The sequence below is a fragment of the Anabrus simplex genome, chromosome 4 (assembly GCF_040414725.1).
Source record: "Anabrus simplex isolate iqAnaSimp1 chromosome 4, ASM4041472v1, whole genome shotgun sequence".
Taxonomy (NCBI): domain Eukaryota; kingdom Metazoa; phylum Arthropoda; class Insecta; order Orthoptera; family Tettigoniidae; genus Anabrus; species Anabrus simplex.
Genome location: NC_090268.1, coordinates 47792293 through 47818881, shown reverse-complemented (window position 1 = coordinate 47818881; position 26589 = coordinate 47792293). Strand labels below are relative to the sequence as shown.

The following is a 26589-nucleotide window of genomic DNA, read 5'->3' as shown; positions in this document are numbered from 1 at the left end:
AGTGATCCATTCAAATCCTGACTTTGAATTCGTCAAACTTATATAAGACGCATTGTGGTGAAAATGGAAAAGACGTAGAATTTGACCTCACTTTGTCTCAAATGTCTTCACTTAAGTATGCACCTGTCACTTCTTGTAACGTAGATCATTTTCGTATTTAAGAATGTGCTGACAAAAACGGATGAGCTGAAATCAAGACAGTTTGGAGAAATTATGGTAGTTGTTGTACAATGTACAAATGAATTTTGATAGTGCATATTTTTCAGTTTATCGTGCGTGAATGCTTGCATATTTTGAGATTTGATAGTGCATGGAAATCCGGGCTCTACTTATCACTTATTCTTACGTAAATGTTATCATACGAGAGTCGATTTTTTGGAGTATAAATCCTGAAACAAAACAACACAATAGAAATATACATCGTGTTCGGGCGCAATGAGCCTGACGAGCAGAAGGATGTATAATATTACTAATATTGTGAATTTTTATAAACTACCGCATTAAGTAAGTAAAATAAAAGATTCTGATGAACTGGCCGATATGAGCTTGAAGGTCACACGGAAACAGGAAACAACTGAAAGGTGGAAGGAGCTACAGTAGGTCCCCACGAATGACGAATACGAGATAAGAATTAACACCTGTGTCAATCAGATCAGTTGAGCCGACGGAAGGTTAGCATCAGTAGTGGTCACAACGTGCGGAGGCTTCTGCACCACTAGTGGATATACAAATGAATACATTCATTAGGAAATCGTTTTTCCTTCGCAATACTTCTCACTATTTCAAGTGTTACGGAATGTCCTCTCAGCCGGTCAAGTGGTACGGAATGTCCGTGGTACGAAGTGTTGTAGAACCAAAACGAGACCTACTTCTAGTGAACAGAAACCTATCTGTACTTTGCAATGGAGCGGCTCTTCCGAATGCAAATAAAAGGCTAGCTTACCGCGCATTACAAATTAATTAATTAATTAATCTGTTTACCACCAGGGTTGGTTTTTCCCTCGGATTCCTTGAGGGATCCCACCTCTACCGCCTCGAGGGCAGTGTCCTGGAGCTTCAGACTCTGGGTCGGGGGATACAACTGGGGAGGATGATCAGTACCTCGCCGAGACGGCCTCACCTGCTGTGCTGAACAGGGGCCCGGTAAATATGTACTAATAGTTTAATCTAAAACCATGACATAGTTTACTAATTATCCTCCACTTTACTTCATATGACATTGCGATATCTGTATCTATCTCCCTAGACCAATGAAGAATGCAATATTAATCATTTCATCAGTATTGCTTAATAATCATGTCCTCTGAAGTTCAGATATTTATCATGTCTCTTTCGCGACCATCGAGTATCCGCGAATATCAATGTATAAAATGTCAGAATTTCTCACATATAGTGTTTTTGGGACGTAGCACTCTTTTACGTTCTGCAGCCAGTATTCGGGAGAGAGTGGATTCGAGCCCCACTGTCGGCAGCCCTGAAGATGGTTTTCCGTGGTTTGCCATTTTCACACCAAGCAAATGCTGGGGCTGTACCTTAATTAAGGCCGCGGCTTCTTCCTTTCCACTCCAAGCCCTTTCCTGTCCCATCGTCAGAACGACGTAAAGCAACTTGTAAAATATATATATAAATTTACGTTCAAGAACAAAGAATTTGTGTACTTATTTTTCATAATTGCAACTTATGACCACATTGTGTTTATACTTCCGCTGCGTAGGTGTAGGTATACCGCGGTGCACCTTCTGTCATCAGCGGGCCGTCTGCTTGCTCCCCTCTAGCGACGCGTCGGCGGAAGGGATGTTGGAAGGGGAGAGAGGAAGGGCCTGGCCCATTCAGAGTGAGATATCGCCTGGGGGAGCCCGCCAAACTGCGAGAAGATACAGCACTGATCGGTAAAACTCAGCCAAAGAACGGAAATTTCCTGTCGGAAGTAATCTTCTGGTCTCTTCTCAAATATATATGAAATTAATACGATTTTCAGACATGCGTAATTTTGATGAAATTGGCAAACTGAGTATAGGCTACAATGTCAGAAAACCTATGGACACGATTAATGAGAATACAAAAATATAGACAAGATAATTGTCTAAATATAACCTATAATAAACTATAGTAATAGCACTACGTCCTGTTCGAGAGTTGTTCCACCTTAAATTATCAAAATATTAATGAATTCATTATTCTCATAAATGAAATAAAAATGGACTTAAATGGAAATAATTATATATATTAGAATTAGCTTTATGTCGCACCGACATCGATAGATCTTTCATCAAGGCTCGCCCAACCGACCTTTAAAGTAAACATATTATTCTTTTGGAATGAAGAAAGGCGTTCGGTCTAGATACCTCATCACTAGAGACGGGAATTTGCCTATTTGCCTATTTTATTCCTATGGTCAGAAACGTAGGCTTTTGAGATATAAATCCGTTTCAGGTTCCTTTAAGCTAGATTCAGTTGGTTTTATTGTGCCTATAAATGCCTATTTCAGGGGTTTGTGCCTATTTGGAGTATAATTGCCTATTCTGTGCCTATTTGATGCCTTTTAAATATATTTTAAAGAAGCCGGTTTTCCTCCAGTGCATTATATTGCAACTGATGCGCTCGACAGTATTATCTTTTCGTTTCTCAAGATCTGTTTACCCCACGAACAAAAATGGGAATTTTTAGAAGTCACCAGAAATAGTCCTTGGGAAATTTCCGTCAGAAGAGACAAGAAACAATTTGACCTCGAAGCCTTCAACCCCTCCAACATTCTAAGACATATGCGAGAACCAATCAACGTCGAACCCCTATACCTCCTTCTCGATGTGAACTGTTGTACGCGTACGCTTTATCTTCAAAACGTGTTGCGATTTATTGTGAAGAAGAAGGGTGTCTGTGGCAATACCCGAAGAAAAATCATCGGGCGATTTGGATGTGCGCTTAGGGGCGCGCACCTGTGAGCTTGCATCCGGGAGATAGTGGGTTCGAGCCCCACTGTCGGCAGCCCTGAAGACAGTTTTCTGTGGTTTCCCCATTTTCACACCAGGCAAATGCTGGGGCTGTAACTTAATTCAGGCCACGGTCGCTTCCTTCCCACTTCTAGACCTTTCCCATCCCATCGTCTCCATAAGACTTATCTGTGTCGGCGTGACGTAAAAAATGTAATTGCAAAGAAAAATCGTCGGAAGTCCTGGCTGAAGCGGTGGATCACAGGGAATCCCAATTTCACTACGGATGGAAAAGTAGTCTTCTGCCAAGCTTGGCAAGTTCGTTTGTTCCTTTTTTTTTTTTTGTAACTGAACTACGATCTCATTTCATTGTAGCATTTATAGGCCTATTAATTTAAGTATTGTGGAAAGTTAACTTTGTTGAAATGCTATATTAGTCGTGAACTTTCAATAATTTGTATTACTAAAATATAGATAATCATTTTATTACTGAACGAGGAGTTAGAACGCCGATGGTTTCTTGTCACAGAGTGGATGAAAATTAAAAATCGGTAATTTGAACTCTGATTCAATTCCCGCGAAAATAGAGATTTACAACTGAAATATTTTATTTCTTTCTTAATCTGTTTACCCTCCAAGGTAGGCTTTTTCCTCGGACTCAGCGAAGGATCCAACCTCTACCGTGTCAAGGGCAGTGTCCTGGAGCGTGAGACTTTGGGTCGGGGAATACAACCGGGGAGGAGGACTAGTACCCTTCCCAGACGGCCTCACCTATGCTGAACAGGCGCCTTGTGAAGGCATGGGAAGACTGGAAGGGACAGGCAAATAAGAGGGAAGGAAGTGGCCACGTCTTTAAGTTAGGTACCATCTCGGCATTTCCCTGAGGAGAAGTAGGAAACCACAGAAAAGCACTTCGAGGATGGTTGAGGTGGGAATTTTATTTCTTTGCTAGCGGCCTTACGTCGCACCGACACAGATAGGTCTTATGGCGACGATGGGATAGGAAAGATCTAGGAGTTGAAAGGAAGCGGTATTGGCCTTAATTAAGGTACAGCCCCAGCATTTGCCTGGTGTGAAAATGGGAAACCACGCAAAACCATCTTCATGGCTGCCGACAGTGGGATTCGAACCCACTATCTCCCGGATGCAAGCTCACAGCTGCGCGCCCATAACCGCACGGCCAACTCGCCCGGTGATGTGGGAATTGACCCTACCTCTACTCAGTTGACCTCCCAAGGCTTAGTGGACCCCGTTCCAGACTTCGTGCCACTTTTCAAATTTCATGGCAGACCCGGCAATCGAACCCGAGCCTACGTTGGTGGCGTCTAATCACGCTAACTACTACACCACAGAAACGGACTACAGTTGAATTGTAATTTTTAAAAATCGTGAGTAACTTTCACCAGCGCTATGTGTAGGCTCTAGTAAATTCTATTACGCTTCCGCTACGCCTTCGCGAAACATAGGGTGACGATCAAATGTGGTGCAGCTAGGACGATATCACAGAGGCTAGACGTACAAGATGGGCACACATGATGCAGGATCTATTGCAGGCAACAGAAAATAGTCTTCATGACAGCTGTCCCGGGTGACCAAAGCAGGCGAATAGGAACATATAAAATGTTCACAAATCTGAGATTTATAGTGCCTCCATTTTAATTTTGCTGTATAAGTAAGAATACTGCTGGAGACAGCTTGGTGATTTTCTGCAAGCATGTAGGAAGAATCTCTCCTCTACGCTACTCAGGTATCGTTTCGCGTCATTTTCATGATTTTTTTCACCCGGTGAACTCGACAGGAAACTGACAGATTATAACTAAACATTTTGAGGACATATTTCCATGTAAATTACGAATTCCCTTGTTCCTAGTTTAAAGTTTTGTACTTCTAGAAACATCACCTCTTATAGTCTTTCTCTTTTTTATGAAACGAATGCATGTCTATACTGTCCGACTCGTTGGCTAAATGGTCAGCGTACTGGCCTTAGGTTCACAGGGTCCCGGGTTCGATTCCCGGTCGGGTCGGGGATTTTAACCTTAATTGGTTAATTCCATGGCTCCCGGGCTGGGTGTGTGTGTGGTATATTGAACATTAGAAATCATCACAGACATGCACGTCGCCCAATAGGCAGTCTACGAGAAAAAGACCCGCACCAGGCCTCTCCGGAGGCCATACGCCATTATTATGTTTATATTAAGCATTATTGCCAATCAGCCCAACTTTAGGAATATAAGAACAGTATAATTTAAGTCAATTTTATTATTTTTCAGATCAAATGTGAAAAAATACCATATAGATCAACATAGAAATGCTGCGATGCATTTGACATGAGTACAGAAAGCGTTGTCATCGCAGCTTTTCTACCAGTCCACTGTGAACAGTAACCAACAACAATTTGCTATAGACCTGTGCACTGCAATGATGGGAGCTAATATCCCCCTTGCATAAACTGGAGCATCTTCAGATTTCAACAAGCTGCCGGGAGCAATCACCGAGTAGGAGACGAGTGGCTTTCCCCGGTGGAGTCATTTAGGGTTGTGGAAGAAGTCAGGAGAAATGTTGACCGAATCTCTGAGAAGGTAGCCACTGTCAGTAAAATGTTCCATAAGAGTCCTGCAGCAGAATCCATGATAGAAAACGACGGTAAAAGTAGCCAGGGTGCTACGAGGTGAGGTAGATGAAGCAGTTGAACTAAAACCAGATGAAGTGGCTTCATTGAAGTTTTGTCCAATCACTTCCTGTGATGTTAAGAGATTTCTCTCAGTACAAAACATTCTGCCCGACAGGAGAATAAGATTGTTACCTGAAAACATTGAAACGTTGCTTGTTGTAAATTCATTTTATAGTAATTGAGCGTTTTATTGAATTATAAGTATTTTTTCATGCCTATTTTACACGTTAATGCCTATTTACATGCCTATTTTGGCTAATTTAAGAGCCTATATGCCTGCCTATTTGAACTGTTTTTAGTGCCTATAATTCTCGTCTCTACTCATCACTAATACAGTCTCGAAAATATCATTGATGTAGTGTAATTTCCATCAAAATAAAATAAATGCAAAGAGTCTGATTTATATTACACTTTATCCAGGCCGTGGACTGGCAAAACAATAACAGATACAGATAATTTATACAATTACCGTTCGAGTTGGCCGTGCGGTTAGGAGCGCGCAGCTGTGAGCTCGCATCCGAGAGATAGTGGGTTCGAACCCCACTGTCGGCAGCCCTGAAAATGGTTTTCCGTGGTTTCCCATTTTCACACCAGGCATATGCTGGGGCTGTACCTTAATTAAGGCCACGGCCGCTTCCTTCCCATTCCTAGGCCTTTCCAATCCCAGCGTCGCCATAAGACCTAAAAATACTCTTCGAAGGCTAGTATGGGGAGGAGCCCTTGGAAATTTATCACTTTAATGTACTACTGCACATGATAATATATAGCTGACAAGTATTAAATAGACGCATCAAAATAATGTATAATAAATGTACGGGAACTGGATGGTAGCATTTTTATTTTTTTGATAGCCTTTGAAGTGGGGGTGGGGGAGGTAGCCGCGTTCAAGGGCTGTAAGGAAGTGTCAGTATTTGTTTGCAGTGCGTGGAACTGTCCAGACACCGTTGCGGAACCAGTCAGTCTTGAGGCTGAAAACTCTACATATGATGCATGTAAATTTTAAATTCTCAGCTCGAAGGCTGGTTGGATCCCTACAAGTTCTAACACCATCATTTATGGAAAGCGTACTACGGAAGCGAGGAGTGAGCAAGCGTATAGCTTTTCTTTTGCTTACTGGTTTAATGTCGCAGTAACACAGCGAAGGTTTTCGAGTACGGAAGAATTGGGAAGGTGGCGACTATGGTATTAATCAAGGTACAGCGCCAGTATTTTCCTGGTGTGAAAATGGAAAGCCACGGAAAATCATCTTCAGGGCTGCCGACAGTGGGTTCGAACCCACTATCCCCCGGATGCAAGCATACAGCTGCGCGCCCCTAACCGTACGGCCAAGTCGCATTCTTACAATAAACACGTTCGAAATATCATCCCTCCATGTAGGATTGGCGTCAGGAAGGGCATCCGACTGCAAAACTGGGCCAAATCCACATCACTACTTATCCCAATAAATTAAAAAAGATCAAGAAGGAACTCATTCCACAAAATATGCAAATTTAGTACATTCATTATGAATACACACTGATCCACTGGGATATTTTGAGACTGCACCCTTTACTATGCGTAACAGCGTAACTGTGTTACTCTGATAAAGCCTACAGTCGGCATATTTGTAGACTACAACCCAAAGATTTTAAATTACAATTCCAAATTGACTACCAGACTTTAGTAGAATTGTATATATCATCAATGGGTTGAATTTTGTTGTTATTAGTTCATGGAACAGAGTGTTAAAATACACTTGACGCAATATGTTCAGTTTGTGCTGAAACATGCAAGCCTCCCTGGCGTAAGCAGGAATTCTTCCCAAGTGGGAATCACACAATTACAGGGGTGTCCGGGTGTAGAGACGAAACCTGAACCATTAAATGAGAGTAACTTTAAGTTCTCCAGTTTGTCGAACACCAAATATAACAACTATAACCCTGTAACATACCTGTAAAAAAAAGAAAAACACCACTGTTAAAAGAAAAATAAACTATTTTTTCTGTATTATTATTTTTATTCTTTATTTGTATTTATTTTTTGTTGAATAATGTGTATTTTTACAGGTATGTTATAGGGTTGCAGTTGTTATATTTAGTGTTTGACAGACTGCAGAACATAAAGTTACGTTAACTAAATCGACATTGTAAAGTATGGCTTCATTTTTAAAACAAAAAAAATACAAAACTAAATATCAGTAGAATATTCGTGAGTACCGAAGCGTAACACCACTTCCTAACTTGTGTGGAAATTCTGGTACCATTTAGCAATTTTTGGAGCTTCTGCTACTGAGTACCGGTCAGTACCAACGCAACTAAATACTTGAGTAAACGATAACAATGCCACGAAATACATTTACATAACATATTTTGCAATGGCCAGCTAAATTTAAAAATCAAATCAAGGATGGTGAAATGCTATAAGCCTATATTATAAAACGTGGATCCTAAGTGTGCTTACTAAAACGTTTGGAAGCTTTTGAGATATAGGCTCACCGGAGATTTCTTGCGTTTCCAAGACGTTCTTATGAGAGCAAAAAATGTCCGACAGAAACTCATCCAGTGCATAAAATGCGTCATGAAATACCCCGGCCACATCATAAGGAATTTCCGACACTAAATCCTACAACGGTTTTTACAAGGCAAAGTACAAGGTCGAAGAGGTGTCGGAAGGAGGAGAACGTCATGACTTGATAACATCAGAGAATGGACAGGAATTCCCACTACTGAGCGCCTTTAGTTTAACGTTCGCCACAAGGACATGAAGACACGTCGGCGAATTCAGAGTGGCCACGGCTGGTCCGTGGTTCGACGGCTCTCAGTACGACCGACCAACCGAGAAGAGGAGGGGTTGCCGTGGCTCTGTCGTGGCTCTACGCCTCTGCATTCGGGAGATGAAGAGGGGCCGGCCTCCACTGTCGGCTGTCCTGAGAGTGGTTTTCCATTCTCCTGTACTAAGATGAACGCCGGAACATCTTCACCGTATCACATCTCCCTGACCTGAGAGAAGCGTTACCATCTAGGAGGCCCGCCGTCCCCTTCAGGGACGGAATATATATATATTTTTTACGAGTTACTTTACGTCGCACTCACACAGATAGGTCTTATGGCGACAATGAGAGAGGAAAGGGTGAGGTGTCGGAGGGAATCGGCCGTGGCCTTAATTAAGGTACAGTTCCAACATTTGCCTGGTGTGAAAATGAGAAACCACGGAAAACCATCCCTAGAGCTGCCGACAGTGAGGTTTGAAACTACTATCTCCCGGATGCAAGCTCACAGCTAAGCTACCCTAACCCACGGCCAACTGGTCCGGTATTATTATTATTATTATTATTATTATTATTATTATTATTGGCGAATTCTGCCAATATTGGAAGACGTTAAGCAAATAACTTAATTTTTCTGTGGTTTCTTGTTGTACGTTGTTAGTATTGTACAATTTGTTTCAGTAGGCTATATTTGGAACAAATTAATCAGATTAATTTTACTATTATTACAGGACCACCAAACGAGCTGGTTGCACGTTTCCCGTTACGAACCTGCGCGCTTTCATTCATTCAGGAGATCGTGGGTTCGAACGCCACTGTCGGCAGTCTTGAAGATGGTTTTCCATGGTTTCTCATTTTTACACCAGACAGGATGTACCTTAATTAAGGCCTATGTGAGTACAACCTGCAGCATACTATTGGACTTCTATAAAAAAATACTGTCATTTTGAAAGATATTAGGTGCGTGGAAATTTGGAATTTTGCGAAACGTGCAAACTATTTGAGTAGCTAGAAGTTGTTTTAAGCTCTTTGTGAGTCAAACCCTAGTTTGATATCTACCAAAACCTTAAAGGTGACTAGTCAAATCATTCCCAGTATGATTGTTTTCTTCCACATAATTCTTTCTTAAACAGAAGATCAGCTTTCTACAAAATATTCCCAACAGCTTGCAGCGGCCTGTCGGGAAGAGTGTAAAAAACTGTGACAGAATGCGGTAGACCTTGGCAGGCAGAAAGCTCCACCGACAGGCGAGCAGCGAGCAATCTCACCGATCGATCTCGGAGCTACTGCGTAGCGATTCGCTAAAGTAATGCATTGTTTGATTGTCGCCCATGTTCTGTTGATCTGACCTTGACCAGCCTCCCCCTTCCCCCTCCGTCACATACTCTATCCTTGATGTGTCGCCTCAAGGCCATCTTTGCGCGGTATCACTCTTCTTTGTTTCACGACGTGGCCACGCGATAGGCTTACCGCGCCGCCGGTATCAGACTGAGGGAAAAACAACTAGAAATACGCTAAATTAAAAAAATCTGTCAGTTTTTTTATAGGCTGAGCAGAGTTGTCTCGTTCGAAGTTTAGCTCATTTCATGTCTTAACTTTTCAAAGCTTACCCCAATGCCCCTATTACCTACTGTAAGTATCGTACTAGTACTCATGTACACTATACTGAATTTAAGTGCAGTTTAGCTGGGCCAGTACTCGGCACCGGTAGTTCGAAAAAACAGATAAATGAGTACCAGAAGTTGGAGTTCGCTCAGGTACTTGATAAATGTTAGTTTTTCACGTAAAAGTGGATGCGTCCGGTATTATTATTATTATTATTATTATTATTATTATTATTATTATTATTATTAGCAGTTTCCGCCCGCAATGTACAAAGTATGGTGTTTTTCGTTACTATCCTCATGGATGTATTTGCAAAGTTTCGAGTTAATGAAATAAAGCACATGATCTGCTGTTGTAATAGAATGTAACATTATGTCAACAAAACACTTGAAAATACATCACACAAAGAAATTGAATTAAACATTCCTTGGAACAACACTACGTGCCGAACTGTTAAAAAGTCCTTCAAAGATCTTCGTCATGGAGACAAATGTACTTATAACTTTTCTCAGAATTTACCAATTTGAGTAGTTATTACCTCAAAAGAAAGCGCTTGATCCACTGAGTGTTTTTAGATGAAAACGAACTGCGTACCTCAATTAGAACGAAAAATATGATTGCTTCAATGAGAAAAAATGTTGAAGAAATGAGACAAAAATTGAATGTGCACTCATAACTTCCCTCAGAATCAACCAATTTAAATAGTTAAGAGCTGAAATGAAAGAGCTTGATCCACTGAGTGTTCTTAGGCCAAAATGAACTGCGTACCTCAATTAGAACCAAAGATATGATTGCTTCAAAGAGACAGGAAATTGAAAATATCAAATTTTTTTAGGAAGGCGGAAGTTAAGTGATTTATAGTACCTGACGACAAATCTGTGCATGAATACCTTTCAGTTAAAAATTATGAAGGAAATCGACCAGATAGAATGGCCGAACTGACTGACTGACTTTACTTTTCATAACAAATTTTAATATATAGATTAGAAAAATTCTGCCAATATTAGAAGACGTTAAGTAAATAACTCAAGCAAGTTTTCTGTGGTTTCTTGTTGTTCCAACAGGCTTTCATTCTTTTCGAGAAGGCTTGGTTACGTTCAGCCGACCACTTTGGTCTGTATTGCTTTTGTTGTGGTTGTTCAGATGTAGCTTCCCAATTGTTTACTGTGTGTCTAGAGATGCCTCTTTCTAGAACATCTGTTGAACTAATGTTGGCGTTTTTTAGGTCCTTTCGACCTTCGTTAAGCCAGGGTGTTGAATTCTTAAGTGAGGTTTTCTGGTAATCTAGTGAGATGACCGAAGAATTTCATTCGCCTTTTCCTAATGTCAATTTCGATCTTTGAGAACTTTTCCGTTATTTTGATTAATTGTAACCTGTAACCGTCTTGGATGTATCTTGCTCCTAAGAAGATTTTCCTAATGATCTTCCACCATTTTTTTATTTTTTTATTTCTTCAAGATCTTGTTTTCTGTTGAGGGCCAGTGTTTCACCTGCTTAAAGGACTGTTAAATGTATGACTGTGTTGTAACGCCGAATTTTTGTATATCTTGACATGCATTTTTTGTTTTAGATGTTTCGTACTAACCCTAATGCTTTTTTTTTTTTTTTTTTGGAGACGAGGTTTTTCTGAGATCTTTTCAAGGCCTGACAGTTCGATAAATTCTCCGAGGTATTTAAATGAAGGGACCCTGTCAATTGTACTATATTTTGTTTTCAGGCTCTTGATATCTGTCTTTGAACATAAGAATTTAGTTTTTTCGAACGATAACCACGTGCACTTGTTTTGATCATTATATATATATAATTCGCTGGGGCCATGAAGGACCACGTTAAGTCTTGTTGCATTTGACACTGAACTTGGCCTTCTTTAGAGCCCAAATTTCCCTCATTCTTTGTGAGTGGGCCTGCTTACGCTCCTCTGTCCAAGGGGCACCGTGTCTTCTCTTCGGTTGCTCGTCTCGGTTTAGCCCGTTCGTCAATATTTTCTTGCGGAAGAGATCTCTGTTAAGGGAGTCTTCAGCTGAAATATGGAGCATTTGCAGGTCTTCTTTGGTATTTCTAAACCAGGGAATTGTGGTTTTGGGGTTTGAATAAAAAAAGTGAAAGATTTCTTTAGTTAACTTTCTTCCGTCCATTCTTTTCAGATGACCGTAAAATCGTGCCCGTCTTTTTCTGATTGTGTCGGTAATTTTCTCTATTTTGCTGTAGACTTCCTTGTTGGATCTCTCTTGATGGATTCCATTTTTGTACCTTGATCCCAAGATTCCTCTCACAATTTTGCGTTCTCTTTTCTCCAGTTCTTCAAGGAGTCCTTTGTTGGCATTTAGAGACAGGGTTTCGGCTGCATATAGAACTACTGGCTTCAGAACTGTTTCATAGTGACGTATCTTGGTGTTTTGGGAAAGGCATTTTTTGTTGTAGATTGTGCGGGATGTTTGGTAGGCTATTTCCAGTTTGCGTACTCGCTCCTGAAGTGCTTCTTTGTCCAGTCCATTTTTCATGATGATCTCACCCAGGTATTTGAATTTGTCTACTCGGGTGATGTCCCCGTATTTTGTATGGAGTTTTGGTGGAACCTCTTTGATGTTAGTCATTACTTCTGTTTTCTCAAACGATATCTGCAAACCAGTTTGTTCGGCAATTTCCTTCTGAACCCTCCTTGGTATTCACCTGTTTGATTATTATTATTATTATTATTATTATTATTATTATTATTATTATTATTATTATTATTATTATTGTCCGTCTCTGTGGTTTAGTGGTTAGTGTGATTAGCTGCAATCCCCAGAGGCCCGGGTTCGATTCCCGGCTCTGCCACAAAATTTGAAAATTGGTACCAGGGCTGGAACGGGGTCCACTCAGCCTCGGGAGGTCAACTGAGTAGAGGTGGGTTCGATTCCCACCTCAGCCATCCTGGAAGTGGTTTTCCGTGGTTTCCCGCTTCTCTTCCAGGCAAATGCCGGGATGGTACCTAACTTAAGGCCACAGCCACTTCCTTCCCTCTTCCTTGTCTATCCCTTCCAATCTTCCCATCCCCCACCCAGGCCCCTGTTCAGCATAGCAGGTGAGGCCGCCTGGGCGAGGTACTGGCCATCCTCCCCAGTTGTATCCCCGACCCAGAGTCTGAAGCTCCAGGACACTGCCCTTGAGGCGGTAGAGGTGGGATCCCTCTCAGAGTACGAGGGAAAAACCGACCCTAGAGGGTAAACAGATTACGATACGATTATTATTATTATTATTATTATTATTATTATTATTATTATTATTATTATTATTATTATTATTATTATTATTATTATTTAAGCCGTACTATTTTTACGATTTCGGATAAGTTTATATTCCAAACAGAGAATTTGGCTGATGATCCTAAACTATAGGTCTGTACTGAGAAATAAAGATTAGTACAAACACGAGAATAAGATAAAATATCAGGGGTACTTCTCTCATACAGGGGCATAAAACTTTATGTTTGTAATCCCTTAAGAAATCAACAACAGTAACCATACCAGCTTTCCAAGACCAAACGATATCTGAACATCAGCTATTAACCAAGACAGTTTTGTACTTCTACTTCCTCTTCATTGCAATAAAACCCCTGTGGATGGGGGACGCAGACGCAGAATACATCCATGGTATCCCATACCTGTCGTAAGAGGCGACTAAAAGGGGTGACCAAGGGATGATAACATTATACCCATGAGACTACTGTACGTGTGATTAGTACCATTAAGTGCAGAACACCATGAGTCGACGTTACTTGCGACTAGTACCACCTTGCGAGGAAAACCATGGGTCTACGTTATATAGGAGCAGTACCATTATGCGAGGAACACTACGGGTTTGGGCGTTGCTTGTGATAAGTGTCATCGTGTGTATTCCACCGGTCGGTTCCAGTGTGTTCAGAATGGGTCTGCGTTACCAATGAGTAGTACCACTTTATGAAAAACATCATGGGTGTACGCTGCCTGAGAATAATACCACTATGTAAGGAAAACCATGGGGTCTGCGTTGCTTGACAGTAGTACCATTATGTGAGGAACAGAATGGGTTTGTATTGCCTGTGGGTGTTACACCCTGGGTCTACACTGCCTATGATTAGTACTACTATGAGAGAAACACCATGAGTCTACGTTGCCTGTGATTAATACCACGATAAGATTAACACCATGGTTCTGTTTTACCAGTGATTAACTTACTATTATGAGGGACCGGTGGACTGGCTTTTGGACCTTCTTTGAACAACAAGCATCATTTCTGAAAATACGGAATTGTGAATTGGATCTACTGATTGTTTTGGATTCATGGTCATTTTTAATCATGATTCATTTTAAATTCTAGTCAGTGGATACATTTTGAAGTTATAATTATCGTTTCATTTCGTAGCACCTCTTGCCATTAGGGGTCAATGACCTAGCTGTTAAACCCCTTTAAATAACAAACATTATCATCATTGCAATAAAGTAGTGAACCATAGTCGCACATTGATTGTAACAGTGCAGAGATAAAGCCACCATTCATAAATCTGCCTGTCATCCGGCGCTCGCCAGGCGCCAACATTGAAGTGTATCGATCTGCTTGGATTATCGGTGCGTGCAGGTGTTACGATGACAGACTGAAATTCCCGCCCACCATGGCTTAACTCTTTCACAATAAGACACCATTGCACGTGATTTCTGGCATGTTCAAGTACGTTTTATCTTAGATATCGAATCTTATCATGATCATGGAAGTTCCCTTATTCTGTAACAGCCGCGGACGGCAAGAAACATACGCGATGTTATGTTGTGCAATTTGTGCTCTCTCTCCCACACACACACGCACACACACACACACACACACACACACACACACACACACACACACACACATATACAGTATATATTATTATTCTGCTTCTGTGCTGTAGTGGTTAGTGTGATTAGCTGAAACCCCAGGAGGCCCGTTTTCGATTCCCGACTCTGCCACGAAATTTGAAAAGTGGTACGAGGGCTGGAACGAGATCCACTCAGCCTCGGGAGGTCAACTGAGGAGGGGGTTCGATTCCCACCTCAGCCATGGTTTTCGTGGTTTTCCACTTCTTCACACAAATACCGGGAAGGTACCTAACTTAAGGCCACGGCCGCTCCCTTTCCTCTTCCTTGCCTATCCCTTTCAATCATCCCATCCCCCAACAAGGCCCCTGCTTAGCATAGCAGGTGAGGACGCCTGGGTAAGGTACTGGTCCTCCTCCATAACTGTATCCCCCGACCCGAAGTCTCACGCTTCAGGTCACTGCCCTTGAGGCGGCAGAGATGTGATCCCTCATTGAGTCTGAGGGAAAAACCAACGGATCAAGAAATACAAAATAAAATATCTATTATTAGAAGTCAGTTTTTTCTTCTTTCTTAATCTGTTTACCCTCCAGGGTCGGTTTTTCTCTCGATCTCAACGTGGGATCCCACCTCTATCGCCTCAGAGACTTTGGGTTGGGGGGACACAACTGGGGAGGAAGACCAGTACCTTGCCCAGGCATCCTTACCTGCTATGCTGAACAGGGGCCTTGTGGGGGGGGGGGTGAATATTGGAAGGGATTGATAAGGAAGAGGGAAGGAAGCGGCCGTGGCCATAAGTTAGGTACCATCCCGGCACACAGTGGGTAATTTCTAGCATCCAGCCGGCCAAAAATAAGATTTTCAACCCTTGTCTTCGGTGCGCATTTTCTGTGAGTCGTGTTTATAAGACTCTTGGGTACAGTAATTAAGTATTGAAAAGTCGCGCTGTCTGATTATCTAATCTCACCGAAGGCCTAAAGTGGCTCTCCTCCGTTAGGGCAGCATATTCTGGCGAGGCGAGCGCGCAGTTATTATTATGTGAGGGCTCAGTAAGGACGTCAGAACTAAATATTTCTTTAGTTTGCAATGTGATTACATTAGATGAAGGTATGTATTTTATATAGCATGTAGCATTTTCTGAAAATTACTATATTTTTGTCCGGAATATGCACTTAAAATTCAGGTGCAGGGTGTCCAAGAGCTATCTAATTATATAAATTTGAGCTGACTTCCAAAATGGATTGCCTTTGATTTCCGCAATGAAAGTATTTGGAGGAGTTATCTATACTTTAATGAATAGAAAACTGTAACTTTTTACTGCGACCAGGCGCGACCATGAGAGTAATTAATTTTTTTCAGAAGCCATGTACTCCGTAACCCGGAGGTCGATTTTCGAGCTGTTGAGGAACAGCAGGAAATACATGCGGAACGAAGATATTGCGAATGTTTTAATTGAACATGTAGGCTTTGAGGATTGTTCCGAGAATATATCCAAGTCAATAAGGAAGTCTTTCAGTATTTTATGTGCTAAAATTCGATCACGCTGGACAAAATATAGTAGAAAAAGGGACAAATTGCTGAAGTACAATAAAAGTTGGTTCGACCAGAGAATCAGCCTTGCAGAAGGACGTGCATCACAACAATGTCAGGATGAGCCTGCCAGCACTATAGCTCATTCCATGTTAAGAAAACAGTATTGCTCTTATGACAACAGGGTTGCCATATAAAACGGCTTTTCTCAACGCCATCACGGGAAAACGGCAGCACATAAATTTGTGAAATTCGGTATTTAAGTTCAAGACAAAAAAGCTGAAGAAACGAAGCTACAAATTATTTTTATGAACTAAAGGGGAAGCGGGGTTTACAGGGGCCACTTTTGGTTTGTACAGAATCAGAGGAAAACTACGGCACATAAGAAACCTCAGCACTGAAATATAAGGCAAATTGAGGGAGAAAATAGACAAATAATTTTATGGGTTCGAGGAACGGGGGATGTATTTAATTGCATTTAATAAATGTATCCAGACAATAAAAGCTAGAAAAAAGACTCAATAAAAATACTGCAGATGACTATAAAAGATCACAGTATTAATATTAATGAAAGAAATCGTACACGTAGGCTTATCGCATAACTCTCATTCGACACAATACAATTACGCACTGATTTAAAGCCTAAAATACACACGCAATACATAAATACTGTAGATGACTTCACTACAGAAGTGAGCTGCCAACGGTTCACAGGGCGGTTGAACAGGAGCTACATTTCACTGTGGTGGAAGGAAAAGTCTGCAGTGCATTGTCTTCCTATCAGTCTTATCAAAGGTGCTAGATAAGTGGCGCGGCCCCGAAAGGTATGAATAATATTTCTGAAGTGACCGAAATAGTAATTAACACAACAGCACTTAAGTTTGGGTTATGACCACTTCATGCATGGATTCGAAGTTTCGAATGCCTTTTACGTATAGCGTACATATTTGACGTAAGAAAGTAGCAAATAAGAGATGCCGAGGAGAAGAAACTGGTTGAAGAAAGAAGAATATACAGGTTCGGTTCAGGGAGGAAACGGGTCTATTGGTTGACATCCGAAGCAAAGTGCTGGCAATACCAATACCAATGATGGAAACCGCTAGAATATTCTTCAGAGAGGCTTCCACTTCTGCGGATATTACTGAAGTAGATCTAAATTTAATGAACCATCTACGTGTCATCTTAGAAACTCTTTCGTGTGGGTGTGCCATTGATAAAGTGACATTTGGAATGTACTAAAGGAAACTATACAATTGTACTTACAAAAATACAAATCGTACTACATGCTTGTAACTTTGCACAAACTCTTGGTTCATGGAGAGGAGGTAATCAGGCACTGTATTATACCCATTGGACAACTCTCCGTGGAAGCCCGGGAGACCAGGAATAAAGATAACAGTAAACCTTCCAGAAAGGACACAAATACTTATATCATCGGACCCTTGCATTACCAGATTAAAGACATCAGGGAGGAGGAAGTTGATTCCGCTTACTGTCTGAGTCCCCTGTATCTGGTTCTGCCGAAGGAGATAATGAGAGTGAAGTTAGCGACTCTGATGTTACTGCATCTAATAACTAAGTACATGTATTCCTATATCTGTTTTTAAACATTCTAAACAGCATGTCCCACTATTAGCATCTATTTAATTTCTTAAAGCTATAACGAAAAATGATTAAAATTACAAAAATTACTAATTCTATTCCTGGCGTAGTAATTTGTCCTTTGTACTTGATTGACCACACACTTAATTATCTCCAATAATAGCAGTTACATACTAAGTTTCATGTAAATCGGTCCATTAGTTTCCGAGATACGAATTTTGGCCGGCTAGATTCCTGAAATTACGCACGGTGCGGCATTTGCCTGGAGGAGAACTGCGAAACCACGGAAAATCACTTCGAGGATGGCTGAGGTGGGAATCGAATCCCCTTCTATTCAGTTGACCCCCCGAGGCTGAGTATACCCCGTTCCAGCCTTCGTACCACTTTTTCAAATTTCGTGGCAGAGCCGGGAATCGAACCCGGGCCTCTGGAGGTGGCAGCTAACCACACTAACCATTACACCACATAGGCAGACTAACCAGTTTTTTACTATATTTATATCAGCCTCCTTGGAATTATTCGTAGTTATCTCTAAACCATTCCCCTTACACTCAACTCCTCGACTTACTCCTTTCGTACAATATTTATGGAAGGTTGTGTAATAAAATGAACATTGAAGTGAGATAAATTATAATTATTCTAACTTTCATGATTGTATTTATGAACAGTAACTTACAAAAAAATTAAAAACGTGACACAATAGCCGTTTAGGGCTTGGCTCGCCAAAACGGCCTTTGCCAAGCCAGATGGATTGCAGATATTGGAGTGCTCGTGGTCAGTGTTACGACGTAATCAGCCGAATTGCTTGGATTTGGTGACAGGCTGGCATCACGAGGCTTAGCCATCAGTATAGAATTAAAATCCTTGTACTGGATGGAAATCGAACCCGGTGCTTCCGGCTAAGAGGCAGCCACGCTACTCCTACTCTGTTGGACTAATTTTAAATATATATACACAATAGGGTTGCTAGATTCTTCAAAGAAAGAAAGGTAGCTTGTTACAGTATATGTAAGCTACACATATCAAGAAATGGGGGTACACAAAATATGTATCACATTAAGTAATAGATGACCGGCTTCATGGCTAAGTGGTCAGCGTAGTCACCTTCGGTTCAGATGGGCCCGAGTTGTATTCCGGGCCGGGTCGGAGATTTTAACCTTAAATGTCTAATTCGGTCGGCTCGGGGCTGGGTTTTTGTATTGTCCCCAAAATCCCTGCAACTCACCACACCTGACACAAAGTTATGAATATGTTGACATTTGCACGGAGGATCAAAGAGGGTTGGAATGCAGAAGCAGGTGAGGGGAAGTCCCACCCGGTAGATAGATAGATAGATAGATAGATAGATAGATAGATAGATAGATAGAAGCCTTTAGAGTTCACAGCTAGATTGGATACCTAGTGACAACTAGTGTTCCGTGTTGAACTGGTGATAATACTGTTCTGCACCTATGGATTCAAATACAGTAGAGACAATACGCGACGCTCTGCGAGATATCGAGGGACAGCGATTAGAGCTCGATCTAGCGGAATGACCTGGAGTTAATGATTCTGTGATAAGAGCACGTGTATTTGTTTGTGAAGTTTTTGGCGACATTTATGCGTTTGCAGTAAGTTGACATAAGCAAATAGTAGCGTGTGCTATTCCTTTATATCTCCTCTCAACATGAGTGGAAATATATGTGCTGCGTTTGGCTGCAATGACTATGAAGTGCAGAAGGATTCGCGTCTTTTCTCAGTTTCCCTCGTGACAAGAAAATGTAAGTAAATATTGTGTTTGCATATATATTCTTCAAGTGACACGAGATTTTTGTAGTACTTCTTAAACTTCTGACCTGCTCGACCCATATTTTAACTGGCTTAAAATGTAATAAGCTTGTTTTATTGTATAGTGCAGCAGTTAACTTTCAATACCGATGTGTTGTTGTAGGTGCGATATGTGGGTTTTGATTTAATTCAGGAAAATGCGTATGTGTGTGGCTGGTTGTTTTCCAAGTTACCCCATTTGGAATGCCGTAATGCATTGTCAAGCACTGAAGAAAATATGGGTGATTAAGAAATGTACATATTTTGTTGAAACAAAATTATAATGCAAATATGCTTTACCCTAATGTAATGGCAAGTATTGATTTTAGGGAAAGTTTGAATGTTTTTGAGGCTAAATTTATAGATTTTCTTTCTGTTAGTAGACTTAAAGTTAAGAGGAAAACTGTCCAGCTCTTAAATGTTAATTCATTGACTCATGTGTATAAGGAATGTGCCGATATTTTTATTGACGAGTGTCTTAATGTGATGATACAATGTCTTTTAAATGATAAAAAAGACAAATTTAGCCGTAAAAGTTCAGGCAGGAATGCTAAAGCTAAAAAAGTAATGCATAAATGAAAGATCAAGCCCTTTCACAGCAGTCCATTTCACATCTTGATTATCTGTCTAATTTCAGTCTTTAAATAAATAATAAATAATTTTCCATTCCTTTATCCAGAATTGCTTTACCAAATTTGAAGTTAATATCTTAATAACACTTTCTTTCTAGGCGTAATTTATGTATCCATTTCCGTACATGCATTTCCATTGATATTTGAATTTAGCGCGAATTTCCAGGTCACGCCACTAGAAGCGCCACTTGCACACTGTCTCCCATTTTAAAAAGGCTAAATCCGGAAATGTCGCGTATTGTCTCTACTGTATTTGATGGAATTCACCAAGACCACCAAAGCGAAGCCTTTGTTGATTTACAACGGACATCAGTACATTTTGGACTACACCAATATATTTCAAGAAAAGTAAATGTAAAGAAAGAATAACAAGAACAAGTAATATAGTTTTAGGTGAGGCAAGTCGTGTTTGCATTCCAGATGAACCCGCGAATGAAGTGAGAAAAAGTGTAGCAAAAAAAAAAAAAGGAAAAGGACGTGCGAGGGAAACAGAGGGGATGATTTCAACAATTTATACCGAAAAGGTAATCCAGCTCTTCAATCGAGGCTGTGGGAAATACTGTACGTGTCTATTAATACCGGAGTATATGAAAATCGACACTCCGTGCAAATGTCACCATTCTACTTCTGACTCACCAAGTAGTTTGACAGAGTGAAGGGCTGCGTGCAGATATTACCATCCTACTTCTGACTCACCAAGTAGTTTGACAGAGTGAAGGGCTCCCTGCAAATACCACCATCCTACCTCTCACTCACCAAGTAGTTAAAGCGAAACTCCGTGCAAGTGTTCCACCCCCCCCCCCCCGCCCCCGACACTACCCCAACTACAATAACACTCCGTTCCCTCCAAACGCCAGATACCACCTCCCCTCGTCGGAGGGTCTGCCTTATAAGAGCTGCACCAGGCGAGTAATAGCTACACTAAATTATTGTGTAATAGTTATTAGTTTACGTCCCACTAACTACTTTTAACATGTGTGAACAGCAGACATCTAATTTGTATGCAAATGCATATTTTGTTTGCTGAAATGTAGAACTCCAAATCAGACAAGGAAGTGCGTATGAAGGTGACACTGGACAAATGATTAATTTAAATAGTACATATGTAGACTATGCATAATTGCATTGAGATTAGTGCATACACGCCAAATTTCCGATTTATTGTGCATGTTTTCGACTTTAATTATACATATTTTAACATGTGTTACAAGCAGTCACTGTAAAGTAATTAATGCTGTGAACTGTTTCGGCACCGGGCGAGTTGGCCGTGCGCGTAGAGGCGCGCGGCTGTGAGCTTGCATCCGGGAGATAGTAGGTTCGAATCCCACTATCGGCAGCCCTGAAGATGGTTTTCCGTGGTTTCCCATTTTCACACCAGGCAAATGCTGGGGCTGTACCTTAATTAAGGCCACGGCCGCTTCCTTCCAACTCCTAGGCCTTTCCTATCCCATCGTCGCCATAAGACCTATCTGTATCGGTGCGACGTAAAGCCTCTAGAAAAAAAAAAAAACTGTTTCGGCATAGAAACGGTTCAAAGGAAACTGGCGCTTATCAAAGCACACTTCCAAATCATACCAGCTAGATTCAATCAAGAAGCTACAAACTCGTGGGTTGCGTCTTGGTGATTCGGAGGACATTATGGAGAACGTGAGGCGTGAACTGGAAGGTATCTCAGGAAACCTCGGATTCCGTTCGCAGACAAAATATCATAATGTTCTTAAACGAAATCCGGGCTACGACATCATGGTAGCTATAAGCAAATATTTGGCTGGTTCTGAAAATGGGGATCTACCAAAATGTTTAACACCTACACTCGGTCCGGAATTCAAGTACTGCCCTGTCATATCCGTTGGTGGAGAGAGATCATTCTCCGCTTTGAAGTTTTAACAGACAAACGCCCAAGGTTTAAACTTTTTTTATCTATTTGCTTTAAGATAGGTCTTATGGCGACGATGGGATAGGAAAGGGCTATGAGTGGGAAGGAAGCGGCCGTGGCCTTAATTAAGGTACTGCCCCAGCATTTGCCTGGTGTGAAAATGGGAAACCACGGAAAACCATCTTCAGGGCTGCCGACAGTGGGGCTCGAACCCACTATCTCCCGATTACTGGATACTGGCCGCACTTAAGAGACTGCAGCTATCGAGCTCGGTAATAGATTTAAACTTGAAAACTTGGAGAAGACCGTTGTTGTGTACTGCAAAGCAAATCATGGACAGGAAAAGTAGGGTGTGCAGTGTAAAATGAAAGAATAATGTGTGTTTAAGTGTGATTCTTCGCGTTTTTTACACGGTTTTCTTACGATCTTACTAATTGATTCTTCTTCTTCTTCTTCTTCTTCTTCTTCATCATCTGTTTACCCTCCAAGGTCGGTTTTTCCCTCGGACTCAGCGAGGGATCCAACCTCTACCGCCTCAAGGGCAGTGTCCTGGAGCTTCAGACTCTGCGTCGGTGGATACAACTGGGGAGGATGACCAGTAACTTGCCCAGGCGGCCTCACCTGCTATGCTGAACAGGAGCCTTGTGGAAGGGGGGGGGGGGGAGTTTGAAAGGGATAGACAAGGAAGAGAGTGAAGCGGCCGTGGCCTTAAGTTAGGTACAATCCCGGCATTCACATGGAGGAGAAGGGGTAAACCATGGAAAACCACTTCCAGGATGGCTGAGGAAGGAATCGAACCCCCCTCTACTCAGTTGACCTCCCGAGGCAGAGTGGACCCGGTTCCAGCCCTCGAACCACTTTTCAAATTTCGAGGCAGAGCCGGGAATCGAACCCGCGCCTCTGGGGGTGGCAGCTAATAACACTAAGGAGGACACCAATTGATTTACCATGTGTAATAATTAGCACACCGTGTGTTACATTGGAGAAGTGTGCATACTCTTTTAACGGTGAACACTGATATACAAATACGTCTCACAAACTACTGTATGCACGGACTGTTTGTACTTGTGGGACAGCCGCACCTGTAAGTAGTGTGTTTTTTTAATTTTTCATTCATTTGTTTATTCATGATCGTGATTTTATGTATTGATGTGAGTGAATCGCGTGAATCTAGTGAAGGAATATTAAGATTGCATTTTTAATTTTTTTTACAATTGGCTTTACGTGGCACCGACACAGATAGGTCTTCTGGCGACGATGGGATAGGAAAGGGCTATGAGTGGGAAGGAAGCTGCCGTGGCCTTAAGTACAGCCCCAGCATTTGCCTGGTGTGAAATTGGGAAACCACGGAAAGCCATCTTCAGGGCTGCCGACAGGGGGATCGAACTCACTATCTACCGAATGCAAGCTCACAGCTGCGCTGCGCGACTCTAACCGCACGCCAAACTTACTCGGCAGTTTGAATTTCAGACAAGTGTTAATTAACATGAAAATAAGTGCATATTTCACCACTTTTTGCAGCATAGTTGCATGTTTATAGTGGTGATTTATACAGCACATAAATCCGATGTCTTGTGATCAGTGCTTTTTTTTTTTTTCTGGGAGTGAAGGTACCGGTACTCACCATGAAGGCACTCCACACTTGTAACACACACTCCGATATACAGCACCATCCACTCGTTTCTCTTGTAGAAGCCATTTTTCTGTGAAAGTACCCAAAGGTTTGGCCAGTCAGTCATTATCAGAATCTGTTACCTTTTGACCCAGTGAATCTTCGATCATGGTTTTGTGATCCTCACCACATGTATTTTCCGTGCTAGTTATGTTTTGTGTTATACAGCCTTACAAGTAGACTTGACAATTTCTGCCTCTTCAGCCTTCCTTGTTCTACTTATTGACATGAAGTAGTCCGCCTCTGTGGTGTGCTACTTAGTGTGATTAGCAATCATTGTTCAAAATGAGTAAGCTAAGCAGTTACTTCTTCTGTATCTGTCTAGCTTCCAGGGTTGGTTTTTCTCTCAGACTCAGCGAGGAATCCAACCTCTACCGCGTCAAGGGCAGCGTCCTGATGCGTGATACTTTGGGTCGGGGGATACAACTGGGGAGGGAGACCAGTACTTCGCCCAGGCGGCCTCTCCTGCTATGCTGAACAGAAGCCTTGTCGGGGGATGGGAAGATTGGAAGGAATAGACTAAGAAGAGGGAAGGAAGCTGGCGTGGCCTTAAGTGAGGTACCATCCCTGCATCGGCCCGGAGGAGAAATAGGAAACCACGGAAAACCACTTCAGAGATTGCTGAGAGGGGAATCGAACCCCCTTCTACTCAGCTGACCTCTCGAGGTTGAGTGGACGCTGTTCCAGCCCTCGTACAACTTTTCAAATTTCGTGAGAGAGGTGGGAGTTGGCAGCTAATCCATTAATTACTACACTACAGAGGCGGACTCAAGATGTACATTATTTCTCTCTTTATTTCTTAATCTGTTTACCCTCCAGGGTTAGTTTTTCCCTCGGACTCAGCGAGGGATCCCACCTGTACCGCCTCAAGGGCAGTGTCCTGGAACATGAGACTTTAGGATCGCTGGGATACAACTATAAAGGAGGACCAGTACCCCTCCCAGGTTGCCGCACCTGACATGCTAAACAGGGTCCTTATGTTGGGGATGGGAAGATCGGAAATGATAGACAAGGAAGAGGGAAGGAAGCGGCCGTAGTCTTCAGTTAGTTACCATCCCGGCATTTGCCTCTAGGAGAAATAGGAAACCACGGAAAACCACTTCAAGGATAGCTGAGATGGAAATCGAACCCCTTTCTACTCAGTTGACCTCCCGAGGCTGAGTGGACCCCGTTCCAACCCTCGTACCACTTTTTCAAATTTCGTGTCAGAGCCGGGAATCGAACCCGGGCCTCCGGAGATGGCAGCTAATCACACTAACCATTACATCACAGAGGAGGACCATGTACACTCAACAGCACAAGAATTGGCCGGAGAAGAAATATTAAATTTTATATATTCTGGAAATGCGAGGATATTTGTAAACTCTGGATAGCCAGTGGCCGATGAAATGACACTTGGAATTCTACCAACTGCACGATATGTTCATCCTATTTCAAACTAGAGGAATTTGAAAGATAGTCATATTCTGCGTCGACCAATGTTTGTACGGTTCAGTGTACATAAAATAGAGAGCAAAGAGTACCTGTACATGGCTTCGTCGATTATGTTCGCTACTCTGGACATTAAATGCGAAGGACGGGCAATAAGAGGTGGTAGGAGTCTTTTAATCAAATGAGTCGCCAGCTAACTCGAGCCATGATCAATATTCCGTCCGGCTCACAGGTAGCTACAGGTAGTCCACGGGGCGATGACTCGGGTCATGTGGAAGGGAAGGGCGGGCAATCACGCACGGCACGAGCGAGTATATCAACGCATCATGTTGCTCTCAGAGCACACGGCTTTATCGTGATGTAATTCATACCATCCATGAGGTGAATGAGCCTTTCTTTGCTACTGGGTTCAAGAACACGCTTACTTCCAAAAAACCACTGTGAATGAACTAAGGACCTCTACTATCCTCTATTCCCAATTAGCTTCGTAGTTTTTTTAACGTAGACTTTCGTTCGTCGACAACGGATACATGGAAATAAATTCGCATGAAGGGAGAGGCGGGCCTCTTAGACGGTGACGCCGTCTCTCAGGCCGGGAGATTTGTATCGGTGAAGGAGATTCACGGAGAAGGTGAGAGGGTTGGCGGCTGTGGCTTGTACTAGGAACTGTTCCGGCATTCGTCGAGAATGGAAAACCACGGAAAACCATTCTGAGGACTGCCGACGGTGGGGACCAGCCCTTCTCCGTCTCCCGAATCCATAGGCGTAGAGCCTTGGCAGAGCTGTGCCCACCCCTCCCCTGCTCGGTTGGTCGGTCGGAGTGCAGAGCGGTCGGATCAGCCGAAGCCACTCTCCAACCGCCGACCTTTGGAAAGGAGTCATTTTAAGATGCTTTTAGTGTTCGGGTAGAACGCATACTTAGGATAATGTTTAATGTCTCAATTGCAGATGAAAGAGGAAGCTACCTGAAGAAAAAAAAATATCTGAAGGGTTGTTTTCATGTAATAGCGCTTCGAAATAAGACAAAATTTGTGCTAAATAGGTAACGTCACACGCATACTCACAATAAGATGGCACTGTGTTGACTCGCGCGCTCAGTTAAAGGTTAGCTGGTCAGATGTATAGAATAACAAATGTAGATGGATAGATAGATAGATTTACTTACTTGCCCAATTAAATGAGATTCAATAAAATACGTTATACAACAAGTACCTTCAATAAATAACATTTACCGGGCGAGTTGGCCGTGCGCGTAGAGGCGCGCGGCTGTGAGCTT

The 26589-nt window shown here is 42.1% G+C and overlaps 1 long non-coding RNA gene across 1 annotated transcript in view; it reads left to right on the top strand.

Annotated features, from left to right (window-relative positions):
- The window catches only part of LOC137500531 (uncharacterized), a 71120-nt gene extending 61890 nt beyond the window's left edge, over positions 1–9230 (top strand). Inside the window, exons 2-3 of the long non-coding RNA XR_011018063.1 lie at positions 988–1143; positions 9079–9230. This is a non-coding gene — a long non-coding RNA (uncharacterized lncRNA). The remainder of the gene's footprint in view (positions 1–987; positions 1144–9078) is intronic.
- Positions 9231–26589: the final 17359 nt, after the last annotated feature.